This window comes from Primulina eburnea, chromosome 18, assembly GCF_022965805.1.
Source record: "Primulina eburnea isolate SZY01 chromosome 18, ASM2296580v1, whole genome shotgun sequence".
NCBI lineage: Eukaryota > Viridiplantae > Streptophyta > Magnoliopsida > Lamiales > Gesneriaceae > Primulina > Primulina eburnea.
The window spans coordinates 28,846,370-28,866,953 of NC_133118.1; the positions used below are offsets into that span (position 1 = coordinate 28,846,370).

The 20,584-nt window shown below is 38.9% G+C and overlaps 1 long non-coding RNA gene across 2 annotated transcripts in view; it reads left to right on the forward strand.

The window, feature by feature from the left end:
- The first annotated feature begins 3,569 nt into the window (after positions 1-3,569).
- LOC140819021 (uncharacterized) overlaps positions 3,570-20,584 on the forward strand; it is a 32,571-nt gene continuing 15,556 nt past the window's right edge. Inside the window, exons 1-2 of one of the 2 annotated variants that reach the window (XR_012115186.1) lie at positions 3,570-4,807; positions 4,931-5,199. This is a non-coding gene — a long non-coding RNA (uncharacterized lncRNA). Of the gene's footprint in view, positions 5,200-20,584 lie in introns of both variants that reach the window. The other variant, XR_012115187.1, reaches the window with a different exon arrangement.

Below are 20,584 nucleotides of genomic sequence, written 5' to 3' on the forward strand. Positions count from 1 at the left end.
TTATAAAAACATTTAAAATGAAAAATAAATTTTAGCCACATAGTTCAACCAAAATTTAAAACCAATAAGAATTGAATTAGTTAAATAAAATATGAAAAAATAAAAAAATATACCTCAAAAGTTAATTATCATTAAAATTCATTTAAAATAAGTCAAATAAAACTTAATAATATATTAAAAAAATTAAATATACAATTATACAATTATATATACATATATATATATATACTATATATATATATAAATTAAACTAGCCTGTCCTAATCCGATCCAGGCCAATTTGAGAAGCCTATATACTATCATTAACCAAGTCACATTCCAATTGATAATTATGCAAATAGTGATGAGGGACGTGATGTAATTAAGATTGTAAATATTTTCCCAAAAAACAAATAAAATATAATATGGAAATAAAATATATATTTCTTGATAAAAATTATTTAAAAAGGTTAGCTACTTCAAATAGAAGTATATTTCGCTCAGAGTATTATTATAATATATTTTTTTGTTTTCATACATAATGGTAAAGTCCAAAATTTAAGACAAGATATTAGTTTCGATATCTGAACATGAAAACAAATTATAAGAATCGAGCTTCATATCTTATTTGTATCTTTTTATTCTCTTTACGATTATATCATTTGGTCTCGTTTGCAAGATTGTTTTACTCGTAATTTTAATCGTGCACAGAACTAACAAAATATGGTATTGTTTATATTGGTCAAACAGAAAACTTGTGATATGTTATCTAATTACAATATCAATTTTAATCATTCAAATCATCTGCACTAATAATGTTGTTATTCTACAATCCACAACACATTGAACTATTTTAACGTTCTTAATGAAAATTTTGTCGAGTGGATAGAGAGCCAAATATAAAAGGCAAAAAATTGTGTGAGACGGTATCACACAAGTTTTTGTGATACAGATTTCTTATTTGAGTCATCTATGAAAAAATATTACTTTTTATGCTAAGAGTACTACTTTTTATTGTGAATATCAGTAGAGTTGACCCATCTCACAGATAAAAGCTTCGTGAAACCGTCTCATAAGAAACCTACTCAATATAAAAAACACTCTTCCGTCCCAATTATATAAACTTGTTTTTTTAACGTACATTTAAAAAAAAATCATTAAAAATAAATTTACATATAAACTTATTATTTTATATCTATTTAATTCATTCAAAAAATTATTACATATGTTGCAACTTTTAATTAATAGGTGTATATTGGTAACCATTTCCCAATAATTAATAGGTGTATATTGGTAACCATTTTAATTAATAGGTGTATATTGGTAACAATATTTCTGAATATCGTATAAATCTATATATTTGAGACAAACAAAAATAAAAAATGACCCATATAATTTAGAGTTTGAGATACAGATAGTTTGTATGTTTAGGAATGAGTAAGGTTCGGTTAAATCGAATTAACCAATCGTACTCGGCCAGTTCGAAAATTCGGTTCGATTATTTCGTAAATTCGGTTTTCAAATTAAAAAAATTCGGTTATATCGATTAATTCGGTTCGATTATGGCTTTCAACATTTTGAAATCGGTTAATCAAATTAACCGATATAATAAATACAATTATCTAATAATCATTATTATTTATCAATGTATAAATATATTTAAATTTTTAATTTTAAAATTAACCATAATTCTAATATAATTCTAAACGTTTTGGCTTTTTCATTCTCACTTCTATATTCTCCACTCTTGACTTCATCCGCCGCCCACCCATATCTCGTCATTGGTCGAGACGATGCCCGTCCATGTTATGTTATTTTATATAAAAAAACACGTATTAATTGTATTCAAACAAAACTTATACATTTGTGATGTGTGTGATTTTATATTTTTATAAATTTGTGTAGACTGTAGTTTTCAAGAAAAATTACACATAAAATTAAAGTTAAATTACATATTTTTTTTAAATATAATCGGTTAATTCGGTTAGCGACCAAATTAACCGATTGTAATTTGGTTCGGTTTTCATCAGTTATGAAAATTAATTCGATTCGGTTATGCTACTTCGGTTTTGTTGGTAACCGAATTGACCGAATGATCACGCCTATATATGTAGTGTGTGTATATATAATCACATAATAAATGATACAATATGATAACTAATTTCAAATAATATCGTTAAATTTTAATTGACTCATACAACCTGATATTTTCTGAAAATAATTAATAATAACTTCATTAGATGAATTGAGAAATATATATATTTCAATATAAATAATTAAAATAATATTTAAATATACATCTATCTTTCCCTTACGAGGACAATCCTTTTATGTGGTTGTCACTTACCTAAAAGATACATAAGTAATTTTTAGAGTTAATAAGTGTATTTGTAATTTTTAATATTAATGAATGTGAATATAAAACTGATAAACGTTAGGAGATATATGTAATATTTAAAGTATATTGGATTATTTTAATTATTGTAAAGTCGTCAGAGGAATTATGAAATTAACCATATTTTGGAATCATAAAAAACATAATTCTAATTTCAAAGCTCAAGTTTCTTACCTTGATCTCGGGCTTATATATTTATTTCAAGAGTAATTATTTTGTGAGACGGTCTCACGAATCTTTATATGTGTGACGGGTCAACCTTACCGATATTTACAATAAAAAGTAATACTCTTAGCATTAAAAATAATATTTTTTCATGGATGACTTAAATAAGAGATCTGTCTCACAAAATACGATCCGTGAGAACATTTCACATAAGTTTTTACCTTATTTCAATTTAGTTATCGATATCAATCCAAGGTAAGGACGGCAATGGGGCGGGCGGGGACGGGTTTGCCATCTCTGTCCCCGTCCCCGAATTCCATCCCCACCCCATGACCCGTCCCGATCCCCGCTTTTCGGGTTCGGGAAATCCCAAACCCGAAACTTCGAGGATCAACTTCCCATCCCCGTCCCCATCCTCGTTTTAAAAATATTAATATGGCAAGATGATAACCGATTCAGAAATTTTCTGAAACCAAAACTTATTATTATATATTATTATTAGTGATAATATTAATATCAATATTAATAATAATATTATTAATATTTTAAAAATAATACTATTATTATATTATTGATACTAATAATAATATTATTTTATTATTGATATTATTTTCGAGGCGAGTTGGGGATGTGATAGTAATCCTATACCCGCCTCGAACTACATCGGAAATTTAAAAAAATCCTCGAACCCGAAAAAATCGGGGATCTCCATCCACGTTTCGAGTTTTCCCCATAGGGCCCCAAACCCGTTGGAAAAATTGCTATCCCTAATCCAAACCTAATCTAATTTAATTGTTTAACCTAATCTAAATTTCAAAAGCTACTTTAAAAAATAATCCATACGAACTATTTTTCTAATTATCTTGGATTGATATCGATAATAAAATGAAATAAATATATATGCATACGAACTATTTTCTAATTAGCTTATAAAATACATATTATTTAATTGTTAATTCAATTATGAATATTTTTATGTTAAAATAAATTAATCATATGTAGCTTTAAAAATATATTTATTTTACAGACAATATGAGTAGATAAAACCAGAATTTCCAACGATAAAAAATTGGGAAATTTTCAAACGCTAAAACCACTTTCTTTTGCCGCTACATTGATGAAAACTTTCGTTTATTTGTATAATCTATGGAAGAATTCTCCGTTTTCCTCCTTTCCATAAATTGAAGTCAGTAGATAAACCCATTTTCTTGATTAATCATTCAAGTAACGAGAGTTTTAATAGATTCTTGAATTTCTTAATCTTTTTCGGTGTTTTTGTGTTTTGGATGAAACTCTTTTGTTAATTTCTGATTCTTTCCTTTTTCGGCGTTTTGATATCTGGATTCTTGTTCCTTTTTTTTTTTCGCTTTTCTTGGATTTCTTTAATCTTTTTCGATGTTTTTGTGTTTTGTATGAAACTCTTTTGTTAAATTTCTGATTCTTTTCATTTTTCGGCATGTTGAAATCTTGATTCTTGTGCTTTTTTTTCCGGTGTTCTCGTGTTTTGGATGAAATCTTTTTGTTAAATTTCCGACCCGTGTATTTTTTCGGTGTTTTTCATTTTTTGATTCTTGTAATTTTTACGCTTGTTCATTTTCGATTCTTGTGTCCAAACTTGTAGATTGTTTGGATCCCACTCGCATGTGGTGATGGAAGGGATTTTAGTATCTTCGTTTCTTGGCGATTTATTTATTTTTTGTTGTACGTGTATTGATTGATCCATATTTATTGATTCTACTTTGTTGGCAGAGATGAACTCGGCAACATAAATTTTTTTTGAACTTTATGTTCGAAGAATTTTGATTTGAAGAACGAATGCTTCTCTACTCGTGCCAATGTTTTGCGTGGTTTTTGTGCATGGGAAGGAGCCCTTCTGTTACATTTTTTTCATTCTTGTTGATCAGTTTTTATTGATCTATTCTCAATTACTGAATATTTTTGGCTTGAGGAAATCGCCAGCCAGTATTTTGATGCAGAATCAGACAAGAAGAAGGTTGTCTTTTGCAAATTGAGCGGCAGATAATACTTTCAATTCGAATTCAGCAACCGGTTATATCATATTGATGGTCTCTTATGACTAACAAATTGTGGACAGAAAATTTTTTTTGCTAGTCCGTCGATTGGATTTTTTTAGTTACGAGATGCTTGAAATTTGCCAAAGTTATGAAACAAGAATCTACTAGAACTCTCGACTCTTTGCACGATCAGGGCGAGCAAATCCACAGAACCCACGTGATGGCTGTAGATATGGACCATGATTTGAGTTGGGTATGATCACTACACTTTGTTTAGCCAAAGAAAATCATCGATAGAAAACTTTCTTTGCTTCTAGCTCATTGATGGAATAGTGATGGAAACATCCCGTCAATGTTTTTTTTCTTTCCTTTTCAGTGAAGTGCTTGAAATTTGTGGAAGATATAAGAAAAGAAGCCACTAGAACTCGAGACTCTGCATCATCAGGGTGATTGAGCATATCTACTGAAAAATGATGTCTGTAGATATGGACCATGATTTGAGATGACTATGATCACTACAGAAACCGGCAAATAACCATATTTGTATTTTGATTATGTGCTTGATTTTTTTCTCAGGGGCACATGTTCTCAAGGCCTTGGAAGCCGAAGAAGACAGAAAAATTTCAGGGCCTTTAACTTGGAAAGGTTTTACATCTTCCCTCATTAATATTTGAAGTTAAAGTATCTAAAATAAGTTTACATAATAATTGGTGTGCTGATCTTCAAGTCATTACCAGTTTTACATCAAACCAGTTTCATACTTTTGACTTTTGAAACCTCAAATAAACTTCATTCAGTTCATTATTAATTTAATGTCAAGCTATAATAGTTAATTATATAATTTGTTTGTTTTAATATATATTTTATTGGCTGGAATAATTCCTTATACTCTGAAGGTGTGTTTTATATTTTAAAATAAATTTTCATTCTTATGAAAAATCTTTTTGACAGATGATAACCAAGTAGAAAGAGAATAACCCAAAAACAAAGAGAAATATTAGGTTTAACTTCCTCAACCAATGGATGTGGTTCTCATACACCTTGTCCAGACCCAAAAAATGCCCTGCAAAAACTTGAGTTGTGCGTTTCATGCACAATCTATATATCTTTTGACTTCATTTCTTACAATAAACCTACTTGACTTTGTTCTTTCACAGGAATTGGTTCGTTGGATGTGAGTTTATATGTTCATCTCAATTTATTTGGACATGATATTTTTCACTCGACGATATTTATTTGTCCAGTGTTAGTAATTATTATCGTGGATTAAGTTCACGTATAAATTTTTCAGTTCACTTACTCTAAGAAGTTAATATCTCTATGAATTATATATTCTTATGGTTTTATCTTCTGATGAGATCAAGAATCTTGTTGATACCCCGGGAAATATCTTGTATTCGGGTCATCTCCAGTGTGGATTTAGGGTAGGCAGGAAAGTGGAGCAGCCCCATCCTGTGTTCAGCAGGAGCTGAGTTCATCTCTAATCCCGGGTAGTAGTAGCCCGGTTAGTAGTAGCCCAGGTTACAAGTAAGAACAGTGCTCTGCCTCAAGGTTATTTACCCTAGCACTCCAATACAGGTGTTCTGTCCAAACTCGCCAGTATGGAAAACCATGACTTGATCATCATTAGGAGATCTTTCAGCGCATGTAAGGTTGATGTGACTAAATCGAAGTAAGTATTGGTTGTCAGACTTAACAGTGTCAGTAAGCAGAAGCATGGGCAACCATCCTACCATGAGTAGCAGCTGGGCACTGAAAAAAAAGTCATCATTGACTTCTCTCCTATAAATACCAGGTTTGCTTGAAAACAACTCATTCAGATATATACTATTGTGCTAAAAAATATCCATGTTCTCAATATAAAACACTTGACTGATTTGAGCGTCGGAGTGGCTACAACGGAAAACCTTCCGGCGTCCCACTAACGATCTCTGTTATTTTAAGTGTGCAGATATTTCAAAGCTAAGGAGAACCCTTTCCTGACAAAAAACAATATGACTAGGTGAAATTGCCCACCCATCTCAAACCCAATTCACTCGGTCACATCATTGACGCCGTTTGTGGGAAATCAGATCTAAGACGAGATATGGTTTTCACCCGAAAGTCAGCTCGGAGGGATAATTCGAGAAGGGAGTTCAGTCATCTGGCTCAGAGGCGCTCCAAGGAAACCCACCCCAACAAACTTTCATGATCAACCCTGAGTAGTTGACTTAGTGGATAGCAGCAGCTGTCCAAATGGCGATGATAGAAAAATTACCACCCAGCAATAGCCGAGCATCCCATGAGGAAGAATCCTGGGGAGAATCCCCTCCTCAGAACAAAACAAAAGGAGGGGGAAGGAAAGCTCCCAGGGATGTTCCAAAACCTTCACCATGGCCGAAGAGCTGGAAGATTTAAGACAAAAGGCGAAGAAACTGGAAGGGCAAGATGGATCCTGTCCAACTACTTGAGCTCAACAAAGGGGAGTCCTTTCTCAGCATATATAATCAATGAGCCCTTACCAGCGCACTTTAAATTAGCAAACATCAGGGAATATGACGGGAATTTAGACCCCGAAGAGCATTTGGCCCGTTTTGAGAACATGATCATGTTATATTGTTATGGTCATGAGATCAAGTGTACGACATTCTTAACCACGTTGGTGGAGTCAGCCCAACGATGGTTTGATAAGCTAGAACCACAGAGCATACAAAACTTTGAGGACTTTAAAAGTGTTTTTTTACATAACTTTAGCAGCAACAAAAGATATAAAAAGACTGCTTTTAGTTTGTTCGAGATTAAGCAGAGCAGGGATGAGTCATTGAGGGCATACATCTTCAAGTTTAACAAGGCAGCATTAGAAGTGCCCTCTTGTGCCCCGGAGACTAAAAGCACGACGTTCACACAGGGGCTCTAGGAGGGGTCTCTGATAAAGAAGCTACCAAGAGATTTCGAAGATCTACTATCTCGGGCAGAGAAGTACATCAATAAGAAAGAAGCTCAGAAGCAGAAGAGGGAGGCTGTTAAAAAAAAAGAAACAACCAGCAGGGGAGAATAGAAGAACGGGCTCGAAGGGAGAATCCCCTAGATTTTTCTCTAATTAAGCTCCCTTAAAAAGATCAAAGGACCAAGCATTACACCTTTGTGAAGATAAGGTAACCAGCTCCCACCTCTCTCCCAGGACCCGAGGCCAGTCTTAAAGTTTTGGACATTCCATCAAGAGTGTTATCACGACACCAGCGAGTGCAAGCAGTTGAGGAAAAATCTCAATAGTTCGACGGAAAAAAACAAGAATACTCTCGTGTGTCCCCAGAAATCCGGGGCCAGCACCATCCGCCAGAGCCCCAAATTCTGAACTTGTACTGGGGAGTCACTCCAGATCCATAGCATCAGAAAGAGCTTGGGAAAGAAAGGCCCGAGGAAAATCCCCTACTTGAGAGTAATTAAAATGATCTCCGGAGGATCTATAGATGGTGATTCCAACCGAGTCCGGAAAGGTTGGAGCCAGCGAGAGGTCTTGAATGTGAATGGCCCGAGGAAAGAGGAGGAACCGACCATCACTTTCGGGCCTCAAGATTTACAAGAAGTCAGTCTACCTCGTAATCACACCTTGGTTATATGGCCAAAATTGCAAATTACGATATAAGGCAAGTGTGTGGACTCGGGCAGCTCCGTCAATGTCATATTTCAAGGAGCACTAGACCAAATGGATTTAAAAGATTATCAACTCGAGCTTGTGGAAACTACTCTGTTTGAATTTGCAGGTCATACCGTCCATCCCCGGGGAAATAGGATCTGGAGACTTGAGGAAATCAGTTATGACCACATTCACGGTGGTCAACGCACCCCTCTTCGTATAATGTCATATTGGAAAGACCGGCCATTAGCGTTTTTAAGGCCGTCACCTCCAACCATCATCAGGAAATTAAGTTTCCCTTGAAACTTAGGGTCGTGGAAGTTCGGGGAGATCAACCCTCCTCAAGAAAATGTTACGTCGAGACTGTCAAAGTGGACAAGGAGATGGCAAGAATGGAGGGGTACAGAAGCAGGGGAGGAAGGGGTGAATAAGTGCATTCTGTAGAGGAAATGCATGTGGTGGTGGGAGAAGAGCAGGAAGAAATTACCTTAATCTCTGGAAATCCGGGGAAAAACACCAAAGTTGCCCAGGAGTGGTGGATCTCAATTAATAATTTGTTTGCGGCAAAATGTGGATATCTTCGCATGGTACCCTGTGGAGTTAATTGGGATCTCAGCTCATGTAGTCGAGCAGAAGCTAAACATTCTCCCGAACTCCCGGCCAGTGATACAGAAGAAAAAACATTTCGGACCAGATAAAAAGTCAGGGTAATAGTAGAACAAGTGTGGGAGCTTCTGAGAGCTGGTCAAGTCAGATAGGTCCAATTCCCGACTTGGTTGTCAAATGTGGTTCTAGTCCAGAAAGCCACAGGAAAATGGAGGATGTGTGTGGATTTCAGGAATTTGATCAAAGTTTCTTTGCCCCGGATTGATCAGCTGGTCGATTCCACATCTGGATATGAATTACTGTGTTTTATGGATCCCTACCAGGGATATCATCAAATCCCCCTGGCCTGGAAGTGACAGGTGGGATTGCAGCTTTTTCCCGTTTCGTATCAAGATCAGCACATCGGAGTTATCCTTTCTTTCAAATACTTCGTAAGTCGCAAAGATTCGGATGGGAGGATAAGGTAGAACATGCCTTTCAAGATCTAAAAAATCATCTAGCCGAGTTGCCTATCTTGATTAAACCTGGACTAGGAGAAAAATTGCTGGTCTATCTGTCTGCCACTGAGTGCGCCGTTAGCTTAGTCATCATTCAAGAAAATGGCACTGGTCAGAAACCCGTGTATTATGTAAGCCATGCCCTCAGAGGCCCCGAGTTAAGGTATGCAGAGCTGGAAAAAATATCCTTGGCATTGGCCATCACCGCAAGAAAATTGAGACCCTATTTCTTGTCTCATCCTATCACTGTCCTCACCAACAGCTCACTAGGAAAGATTATGACAAACTCAGATATCTCGGGGAGGCTGGTAAAATGGACAATAGAGCTCGGGGAATATGATATCACTTAACTTACAAGGACCGCCATAAAAGCTCAAGTCTTGTCAGATTTTATAATCAAAATGACATAGCCAGGGCGTTTAGAGAGTGTTTGTTGACGGTGCTGCCAGTAAAGAAGGAAGTGGGGTAAGAGTCGTTCTGGTTTCCCCCACTGGAGAAAAAGTAAAGCTTGCTGTAGGATTAGACTTCTAGGCTTCAAATAATGAAGTTGAATATAAATCAGTACTAATCGGAATAAAAGCTGCTCGGGAAGCTGGAGCTGCCACAATCATCCTCTACTCGGACTCTCAATTAGTTATTCAGCAAGTCAAAGGCTCTTATGAAGTCCGAGAAGGAAGATTAAAGGAGTATTTGACAATCATTCAAGAGCTATCAAAGAGTTTTACTGACTGGGAGCGCAAAGCAAATTCTGAGTGAAGAAAATATCGAGGTTATGCACTTGCCAAATGGCGTCATCTTTGACAAGAGGGCGGAAGAGATGTTATTCATCACACCAAGCTGGTTTCGACCATAGATACCAGTCCCGTAACTTTACAGGAAAATTCTTGGAGAACACCCTTGTTTGAGTTTATTTCAGCAGGACAGATGCCGGCAGATCCTCAACAAACCTAGAAAATCAAGAGGCAATGATCTCGTTTTAGTGTCCTTAATGGAGAATTGTACTGACGATCATTCAAGAGCCCCTTTTAAAATTTTTGGCTGGAGAAGAAATTAAATATGTGCTAAAAGAAATTCATGAAGGATGTTGCGAGGATCATCTCGGAACCATAACACTCACCAGAAAAGCACTACTGGCTAGATTCTGGTGGTTTACTATGAATACAAATGTCCGGAAGATAGTCCAGTCTTGTGAAGGATGTCAGTGCCATGGTAATTTTTGCCACAGCCCGGCCTCATCTTTGAAGCCTGTTCGAGCATCCAGTCCTTTCGATCAATGGGGCCTGGATATTGTGGGATCCTTCCCAATAGCCCGAGTTCAGAAAAAAATCATGTTGGTAGCAGTAGACTACTTTTCCAAATTGGTGGAAGCCGGGGCCCTAGCCAGAATTACTGAAGAGAATGTATTAAAATTTTTATGGAAAAACACAGTTTGCAGGTTTGGGCCACCCAAGAAATTAATATCTGACAACGGTCGACAATTCCAAGGGCGAAAAATTATGGCATGGTGCAAAGAAATGAAGATTATTCAGTCCTTCACCTGAGTAGCCTATCCCCAAGCTAATGGGCAAATTGAGGTCACTGACCGGGTAATTGTGCAAGCTTTGAGAGCCGGGTTGCAGGGTATTGGAAAAGATTGGGTGGAGGAAGTGCCTAGTGTTTTGTGGATCTATCGAACCACTCGCTGGACTGCTACTAAAGAAAATACTTACATTCTGGTTTATGAATCTGAAGCAGTGTTGCCAGTAGAGATCGGGCAGACTTCGACAATGATTCAAAGTTATCCAGAAAAGAATGATGCAGCTCAGGCCCATGAATTAAACTTGATAGAAGAAAAAAGAGAAAGAGATGCTATCCGAATGGAAGGTTAACGCAGACGGGTCATACAAGCTTATAATCAGAAAGTCCGACCTCGAGAATTCCAAGTGGATGAGTTTGTCCTAAAGAAAGCTAACCCGGCTGGAGAAGTAGGAAAGTTAGAGGCCCGGTGGGAAGGACCTTACAAAGTAATAATAAGACTTAGTTCAGGAGTGTTGTATTTACAGAATAACCAGGGTCGATCTTTGAAAAGACCCTGAAATGGTTTTCATCTGAAAATATATTATGCTTGAAATGTACTTATTATTTGAAAAATTAATGAAGGTTTTCTTCTGAAAAGTGTGCAAAGCATTATATCAAACTCGGGAGGCATGAGGCCTCGGTAACTTAAAACCCGGGAGGCATGAGGCTCTGGTACTTATTAAACCCAGGAAGCATGAGACCCCAGGTAACTTATTAAACCCGGGAGGCATGAGGCCCCGGTAAATTGTTAAACCCCAGGAAGCATGAGGCCCCAGAAACTTATTAAACCCGGAAGGCACGAAGCCGTTTTATTCTTCAAGACTTGGAAATTTTTTAAATAACATTTTGTCCAGAGTAAGTGTTGATTAAAAGTGACCAGAGTATTTTTCAAGACTTAGAATTTTTTTTAGATTCTTACAAAACTTTCAAGGTGTTTTTTTAGCCTGAATTGGTTGACATGTTGAAGAAAATAAAGAAAAGAGCGTTGCAAAGGAAAAAATTTCAAAGGCTGGGAAAACGCACAACAAAAAAAGAAAAATACAACCCTACTTTATTTGGCTAGTTTTCAGTACCCTCTTCTCCCGATGGAGTGGATCGCTCGAGATGCTCCCTGGATTTCTTCTTCAGCGTCATTAAAGAGGATCATCTCGAGACGAACCAGCTTTCCTCTTCCTCCAGATGAGGGGAATGTGATCAACGGAGTCACCAGGCGAGTTGGGGCGCTCAATTCTTCCATCTTCATGACACTCTGCCCGAGTTTGCAGCACGCTTTTTTTTTTCCGCTTCCTTTTCAGCCGCTCGCCTTCTCGCAAAAGCCTCCTGCATTTTCGAGTTATCTGTAAAAAAAAAGGGAGGGTGAGAAAGACAGAAATGTTAAAGTAAAAAAATGATGATGATGATAGAAATAAAGCAAAACAGATAAGGAAATTACCAGGTTGAGCGCCCGAGCCAGCTATTTCATCAATCACCTTGTCTATAAGGTTCTCTGCCCGGGCACTCAACTCGTAAGCCACTAAATTGTCATTGGTTGTGAGGAGAGAAGAAGATAATTTTTTTCACTCCACTAGTCCCTAGCTTCGAGTGCAAGGCTCCTCAAATTTATAGGCCCGAGGAAATTCAGGCTGGGTAGGGAGACTAGGTAAGAAGTTGGTCAGGCATTTGAGAAGGGAGGGAATGGTGATATAGTAAAACCTGTCTTTCCATCTCTTCAAGGAGGAAGAGATATCATCAGAGAATCGACTCTTTAATCGGGCAGACAAGGTAAAAACATCATCTCCAAAACGGAATATGAAGAAATAGTAGAGAACAAGAGGGTTAATAAGGAGGTTGCGCATTTTAAAAAGGATATAAGCCGAGGCCATTATCCGGAAAGAATAGGGGTGAAATTGGTTTATGAGGACCCCGAGAAAGAGGGCCACATCGACATAAAAAGAAAGCAGAGGAAATCTGAGACCACTACAAACTTGGTCTCGGAAGAAAGTAAAGAAACCCTCTGGGGGTTGGTTAGCCCGATCGGAGGGACCGGGAATTCGGATTTGGTAGGAGGAAGGAATGGAGCCTCGGACCCTAAGATCTTCCTCAGCTCCAGAGCACAAAGTACTCTCTATGGTAGAAAACCAAGGAGCACTCAGGACCTTAGATCGAGGTGAGTTAGGAGCTCGGCTTTGCCCTTACCTTTTTGGGAAGCTCGGGAGGTACCGAGGTGGGGGGTTTGGTTTTTTGCTTTTTGGACTTTTTGGGAAAGTGGAAAAAAGTGGGTTTTTCAGCAGAGGGGGAAGGGAAGTTGGAGCGTTCCGTTGCAGACTCATAATCATACGAGACGCGCGCATTCGTCCCAGAGGTGGAAGAAGTCAAATTAGACATTATAAAAGAAAAATAAGGGAATCACTAACGAAAATGGTTGGGAAAGGTGATCGTAGAATTGCAGAGTCGTCGTCGTCGGAAAACGGAGTGCGCAGGAAATGTGAAGAGAAGTGAGCGAGAATGTGAAATTGTAAAAATGGAAAGTGAAGAAGGGTTCGTTTATTTATACTCAGGGGATGATGATCTTGAGTCGTAGATCTCAAAACAAATGGACGGACACGATGCTTCTCGAAAAATGTGTAGGGTATATGAAAAGATGGATACAAAATTCAAAGCGACATCCGACCTTTCGACTACTAAGGTTTACCTCATTCTCACGTCAGCCTTATATCGCATGAATTTACCACCTTAACATATTCTCGTTACTTGGGACAGCGAGTAGAACTCTATCCCTACTATTCAAGGGAGGGAGTGGTGATACCCCGAGAAATATCTTGTATCCGGGTCATCTCCAGTGTGGATTTAGGGTATCCATGAAAGTGGAACAACCCCATCCCGTGTTCAGCGAGAGTTGAGCTCATCTCTAAGCCCGGCTAGCAGTACCTGGGTAGCAAGAGCCCGGGTAGTAGTAGCCCGGGTAAAAAACGTTGAGGCAGAGCACTGTTTTTACACGATGCTTCTTGAAAAATGTGCGGGGTATATGAAAAGATGTGTACAAAATACAAAGCGACATCCGACCTTTCGACTACTAGGGCTTACCTCATGCTCACGTCAGCCCTATATCGCATGAATTTCCCTCCCAAACATATTCTCGTTACTCGGGATAGTGAGTAGAATTCAAGCCCGACTATTTAAGGGAGGGCTTGGTGATACCCCAAAAAAGATCATGTATTCGGGTCATCTCCAGTGTGGATTTAGGGTAGCCAGGAAAGTGGAGCAGCCCCACCCCGTGTTCAGCGGGAGCTGAGTTCATTTCTAAGCCCGAGTAGCAGTACCCGGGTAGTAAGAGCCCAAGTAGTAGTAGCCCGGGTTGTAGGAGCTCGGGTAATACAAGTAAAAACAGTGATCTGCCTCAAGGTTATTTACCTGGGCACTCCAATACAGGTGTCATTTCCAAACTCGCCAGTACAGAGAACCATGACTTGATCATCATTAGGAGATCTTTCAGCGCATGTAAGGTTGATGTGACTAGGTTGGAGTAAGTATTGGTTGTCAGGCTTAACAGTGTCAGCAAGCAGAAGCATGGGCAACCATTCCACCATGAGTAGCAGCTGGACACTGAAAACTAAGTCATCATTGACTTCTCTTCTATAAATATCAGGTTTGTTTGAAAATAACTCATTCATATATATATTCTTGTGCTAAAAAACATTCACTTTCTCAATATAAAACACTTGACTGACTTGTGCGTAGAAGTGGCTACGCCTGAAAACCTTTCGGCGCCCTACTAACGATCTCTATTATTGATGTGTGAAGATATTTCAAAGCTAAGGAGAACCCTTTCTTGACAAAAAACAATCCGACCCGGTGAAATTGCCCACCCTCTCAAACCCAATTCACCCGGTCACATCATTGGTATAAAGATTACATCAGTTATATGTCTGATTAGAAGTCTGGCATTCCCCATTTTCCAAACAAAGCCAAGTTTGCAATTTCGTATCAATTAAATTGCAAACATCAGAAAAAGAAAGTGGGATTAGAAGGCATCCATTGGCAATATCATGGTATTATGAGCAAACATAATGTATCAAGCATTTTTTGTTTTTTCCCAACGAAATGGTCATTTTTCAATATAAAACACTTGACTGACTTGAGCGTAGGAGTGACTACGCCTGAAAACCTTCCGGCGCCCCACTAACGATCTCTATTATTTTTAGTGTGAAGATATTTCAAAGCTAAGGAGAACCCTTTCCTGACAAAAAACAATCCGACCCGGTGAAATTGCCCACCCATTTCAAACCCAATTTACCCGGTCACATAATTGGTATAAAGATTACAACAGTTATATGTCTGATTAGAAGTCTGGCATTCCCCATTTTCCAAACAAAGCTAAGTTTGCAATTTCTTATCTATTAAATTGCAAACATCAGAAAAAGAAAGTGGGATTAGAAGAAATCCATTGACAATATCATAGTATTATGAACAAACGTAATGTATCAAGCATTTTTTTCCCCAACGAAATGGTCATTTTTCTTTCACATCCTTATTCGGGGCAAAATGAAGATTCTTCACGAGCTGCTTTTCAATTATCGACTGGACCGTTATGCAACATCAGTTTCGGGCCCCAAGATTTACAAGGAGTCATCCTACCTCACAATGATGCCTTGGTCATCCAAGTCAAGATTGCAAACTATGATATAAGGCGAGTGTTTATAGACTCGGGCAATTCTGTCAATGTCATATTCCAAGAACCATTGCACCAAATGGATTTGAAAGATTATCAACTCGAGCCTGTGGAGACTGCTCTATTTGGATTTATAGGTCATACAATCCATCCTCGAGGAGAGATTGTGCTCCCTTTGACCATAGGATCTGAAGATTTGAGGAAATCAATGATGACCTCATTCACTGTGGTCAGCGCACCCTCCTCATACAATGTCATATTGGGGAGGCCGGCCATGAATGCTTTTAAGGCCGTCGCCTCCACTTACCATCAGAAGATCAAGTTTCCTGCAAAGGGAAAGGATGGGGGAAGTTCGAGGAGATCAACCCTCTTCAAGAAGATGTTATGCTGAAACTGTTAGAGTGGAGAAGAAGAGGGCGAGAAGGGGTGAGTACGGAGACAGGGTAGGAAGTGGACGAGAAGTGCATTCTGTAGAAGAAGTGCAGACGGTGGTCGGAGAAGATCAAGAAATGGTTACTTTAATCTTTATAAATCCCGGGAAAAACACCAAAATTGCCCGGGATCTAGAGTCATCCACCCGAGCTCAATTAATAATTTGTCTCGGCAAAATGTGGATATATTCACCTGGTCCCCCATAGAGTTAACTGGGATCTCGGCCTGGGTAGTGGAACACAAATTAAACACATTTCCAAACTCCCGGCCAGTAGTGCAGAAAAAGAGACACTTTGGACCAGAAAAAGATAGGGTCACAGCAGAGCAAGTGGGAAAGCTTATGAAAGCTGGCCAAGTCAAGGAAGTCCAGTTTCCAACTTGGTTTTCAAATATGGTCCTAGTTTCTGGGTGTCATAGTGACTGAGAGAGGAACATAAGTCAATACAGAAAAGCTAAAGGCTATTTTAGAAATGGTTTCCCTTAGAACCATCAAAGATGTGCAGAAGTTGACAGGCTGGATTGCAGCTTTGTCCTGCTTCATATCAAGGTCAGCACAACATCAAGGATGTGCAAAAGCTGATAGGCCGGGTTGCAGCTTTGTCCTGCTTCATATCAAGGTCAACACAAATCTTGATTAAGCTCAGACTGTCTCATTCTATCGAGGTCCTCAACAACAGCTCATTGGGAAAAATCACGACCAACCCGAATATCTCGGGGAGGCTTGTAAAATGGACAATAGAGCTCGGGGAATATGATATCACTTACCGGCCAAAGACCGCCATAAAAGCTAAGGCCTTTGTCAGATTTTCTAATTGAAATGGTACAGCCCGGGCAAGAAAAAGTCTGGAGAGTATTTGTTGACGGCGCTGCCAGTAAAGAAGGTAGTGGGGTAGGAGTCATTCTAGTTTCTCCCGTGGGAGAGAGTAAAATTGGCTGTAAGATTGGATTTCTGGGCTTCAAATAATGAAGTTGAATATCAGTAGTGATCGGGATGAAGTCATTCATCACACCAAACTGGTATCGACCATAGATACCAGTCCAATCACTACCCAAGAAAGTTCATGGAAAACACCCTTGCTCGAGTTCATATCAAAAGGACAATTGCCAGGAGACATTCAACAAGCCCAGAAAATTAAAAAACAGTGTTCTCGATTCAGCCGACGATCATTCCATGGCCCTTTGCTCAGGTGTTTGGTCGGAGAAGAAGCTAAGTATGTGTTAAAAGAAATTCACAAAAGATGCTGCGGGGTTCATCTCGGGACTACAACACTTGCACGAAAAACACTACTGGCTGGATTCTGGTGGCCTTATATGAATACAGATGCTCGAGAAATGGTCCAGTCTTGTCAACGACATGGTAATATTTGCCACATCTCAGCTTCACCTTTGCAACAAGTTAGAGCATCCCGCACTTTCGATCAATGGGGCCTGGATATCGTGGGGCTTTTCCCAGTAGCCCGAACTCAGAAAATATTCGGTCGTGGAATACTTTTCCAAATGGGCGGAAGTTGAACCCCTGGTCAGGATTACTGAAGAGGTGGTATTAAAGTTTTTATGGAAAAACATAATTTGTAGGTTTGGGCTACCCGAAAAGTTGATATCAGACAATGGCCGACAATTCCATGGGAGAAGAATTATGGCCTGGTGCAAAGAAATGAAGATTATTCAGTCATTCACCTCAGTGGCATATCGACAAGCTAATGGGCAGACAGAAGTCACTAATCGAGTAATCATGCAAGCTCGGAAAGCTAGATTGCAAGACCTGGGAAAAGATTGGGTGGAAGAGATACAATGTTCTCTCAGCCTATCGAACCACTCCCCGTACTGCTACTAAAGAAACTCCTTACAGTTTGGTTCATGGATCTGAAGCAGTATTGCCAGTAGAGATCAGGCAGACTGCGGCCAAAATTCAAAGTTAAAGGGAAAGGAATGATGAAGCTCGGGCCCAAGAATTGGACTTAGTAGAAGAAAAAAGATAAAGAGCAGCCATTGGAATGAAAGCTTATTGCAGACGGGTCATACGAGCTTATAATCAGAAAGTTAGACCCTGAGAATTTCAAGTTGGTGATCTAGTCCTAAAGAAAGCAAACCTGGCACGAGAGGTAGGAAAGTGATGAAAAGACTCAGTTTAGGAGCATTGTATTTAGAGGATAACCAGGGACGATCTTTGAAAAGAGCCATGGAATGCTTTTCGTTTGAAGAAATATTATGATTAAAAGTGTACTTATTAGCAGTTTACCAACCCACGAGCTTTGCTGATCTAATGGACACGGCAATAAGAGCCGAGACTGACATCAAGCGCCGATAGTACGAGAATAAGAACAAGCGACCTTTTACAGGGAAATCGTCTGAAGGGAAACGACCATTCAAAAGACCAAATCACTTCAGCAGGTCATTCAAAGCCACATCGTCCAGCCCAACCTACCAAGAGGTCAAAATATGTCCCACCTGCAATAACCGCCATTCTGGGGAATGTCATAGGAGGTCTGGTGCATGCTTCAACTGTGGGAAGGTAGGACATCGAATTGCTGATTGTCTTGAGCCTAAGAAAAGGACATGGTCAAACACTGATACTAGCCCCAACAAGCCAAAGAAGAATAAGTCCAACGCTCGTGTCTTTGCGATGACTCAGGAAGAGGCAGATGACGCGAACGATGTCGTGGCAGGTATCATTCTAATCAATGAAATGTTACCTTATGTATTGTTTGATTGTGGTGCCACTCAATCGTTCATATCTAAGAGGTTCACTCAGAAATTAGGGCTTACAACTCCCGCTAGTAAGACAATTGAAACACATAAGGTGCACCGAGATTGTAAAGTCTGTAACAATGATCATCTATTTCAAGCTGAATGATTCAACTAAACATGGTGAAGTTCGACGCCATTCTAGGAATGAATTGGCTATCAAAGAATCGTGCATTAGTAGATTGCCGCATGAAGGACGTCAAACTACTGGCTCCAAACCAAGAAGAATTCGTTTACTATGGCAAAATCAAGAAACAGAAATCCTTACTATCTGCTTCCCAGACTTTGAAAGTCATGAAAAGCGGAGAAGAAGTTTACTTAGCTGTGATAAGCGAGGTAAAGGAAGAAACTACACTTGCACTAGAGGAGATTCCGGTAGTACAATAGTTTCCGGATGTTTTTTCTGAAGAACTCTATGGCACAGTCCCCGACCGCAAAGTGGAGTTTGAGATTGATTTTATACCCGATGCTACACCAATCTCAAAAGCACCATACCGAATGGCTCCGGCAGAATGAAAAGAACTAAAAGAACAACTTCAAGAATTGTTGGATAAGTAGCAAATCCGACCAAGTGCGTCTCTGTGTGGAGCTCATGTCCTATTTGTAAAAAAAATGACGGAAGCATGAAATTGTGTATTGATTACATGGAATTGAATAAGATCTTCATCAAGAATAAGTACACGTTTTCAAGGATAAATGACCTGTTTGACCAACTCAAAGGAGTTACAGTCGTTTTCAAGCTCGATTTAAGGTCAGGCTACCACCAATTGAAGGTCAAGGCAGACGATATTCCGAAGACGGCCTTCAGAACAAGGTATGGACATTATGAGTTCATGGTAATACCATTCGGATTAACAAACGCTCCGACAGAATTCATGGATCTCATGACAGGGCGTTCAAACCGTTTCTCGACAAGTTTTTGTGGTGCTGTTCATTGACGATATTCTTGTTATATTCATCAAGTGAGGAGGACCATACAAAACATCTTCATCTCACTCTTCAGACGCTTAGAGAAAAGAAACTGTACGCTAAATCCAAGAAATGTGAATTCTGGCTAAACAACATCACATTTTTGGAACGCATAATATCAGTAGCAGGAGTATCTGTGGACCTTAAGAAAGTAGAAGCAATCATGGACTTGTCGAGACCTAAAACTGTGAAAGAAATTCGAAGCTTCTTGGGATTAGCTGGTTATTACCGAAAATTTGTTGAAGGATTTTTTTCAATAGCCATACCTCTCTCTAAACTCACAGAAAAGAACTCTAATTTTCAATGGAGTGAAGAATGTGAGCAAAGCTTCGAGACCTTGAAGAAGAAACTGGCCTCTACTCCGGTATTGATATTGCCAACGGAAGGAAAAAACTTCACCATTTACAGGGATGCGTCAAAAAAAGGTTTAGGACGTGTGCTCATGCAAGATAGGAGAGTAATTACCTATGCTTCAAGACAATTAAAACCATATGAGCAAAACTATCTGACACACGACCTCGAACTAGCTGCAATGGTGTTCGTACTAAAAATTTGGAGACATTATTTTTACGGAGTCATGTGTGAGATTTTCATTAATCATCAAAGCCTCAAATATTTGTTCACTCAAAAAGAACTAAATATGCAGCAGAGACATGGATTGAACTCTTGAAGGACTACGACTTGACGATAAGCTATAACTCCTGAAGGCAAACAAGGTAGCTGACGCTTTGAGTCGGAAGAATATGGACAAAACAATCCTAGCGTCACTTTCAGCACAACCATGTCTCCGAGAAACGATCAAGATAAGTCAAGATCGAGACCTCGCTTTGATGAAACTGAAACAACAAGGTAAAGAAGGAAAATCATCGGATCTCTAGACAGATGACAAAGGAGTCCTGTGGATGAAAGGATGATTGTGTGTACCCGACATCGATAATCTTCGACAAGAAGTGATGTCTG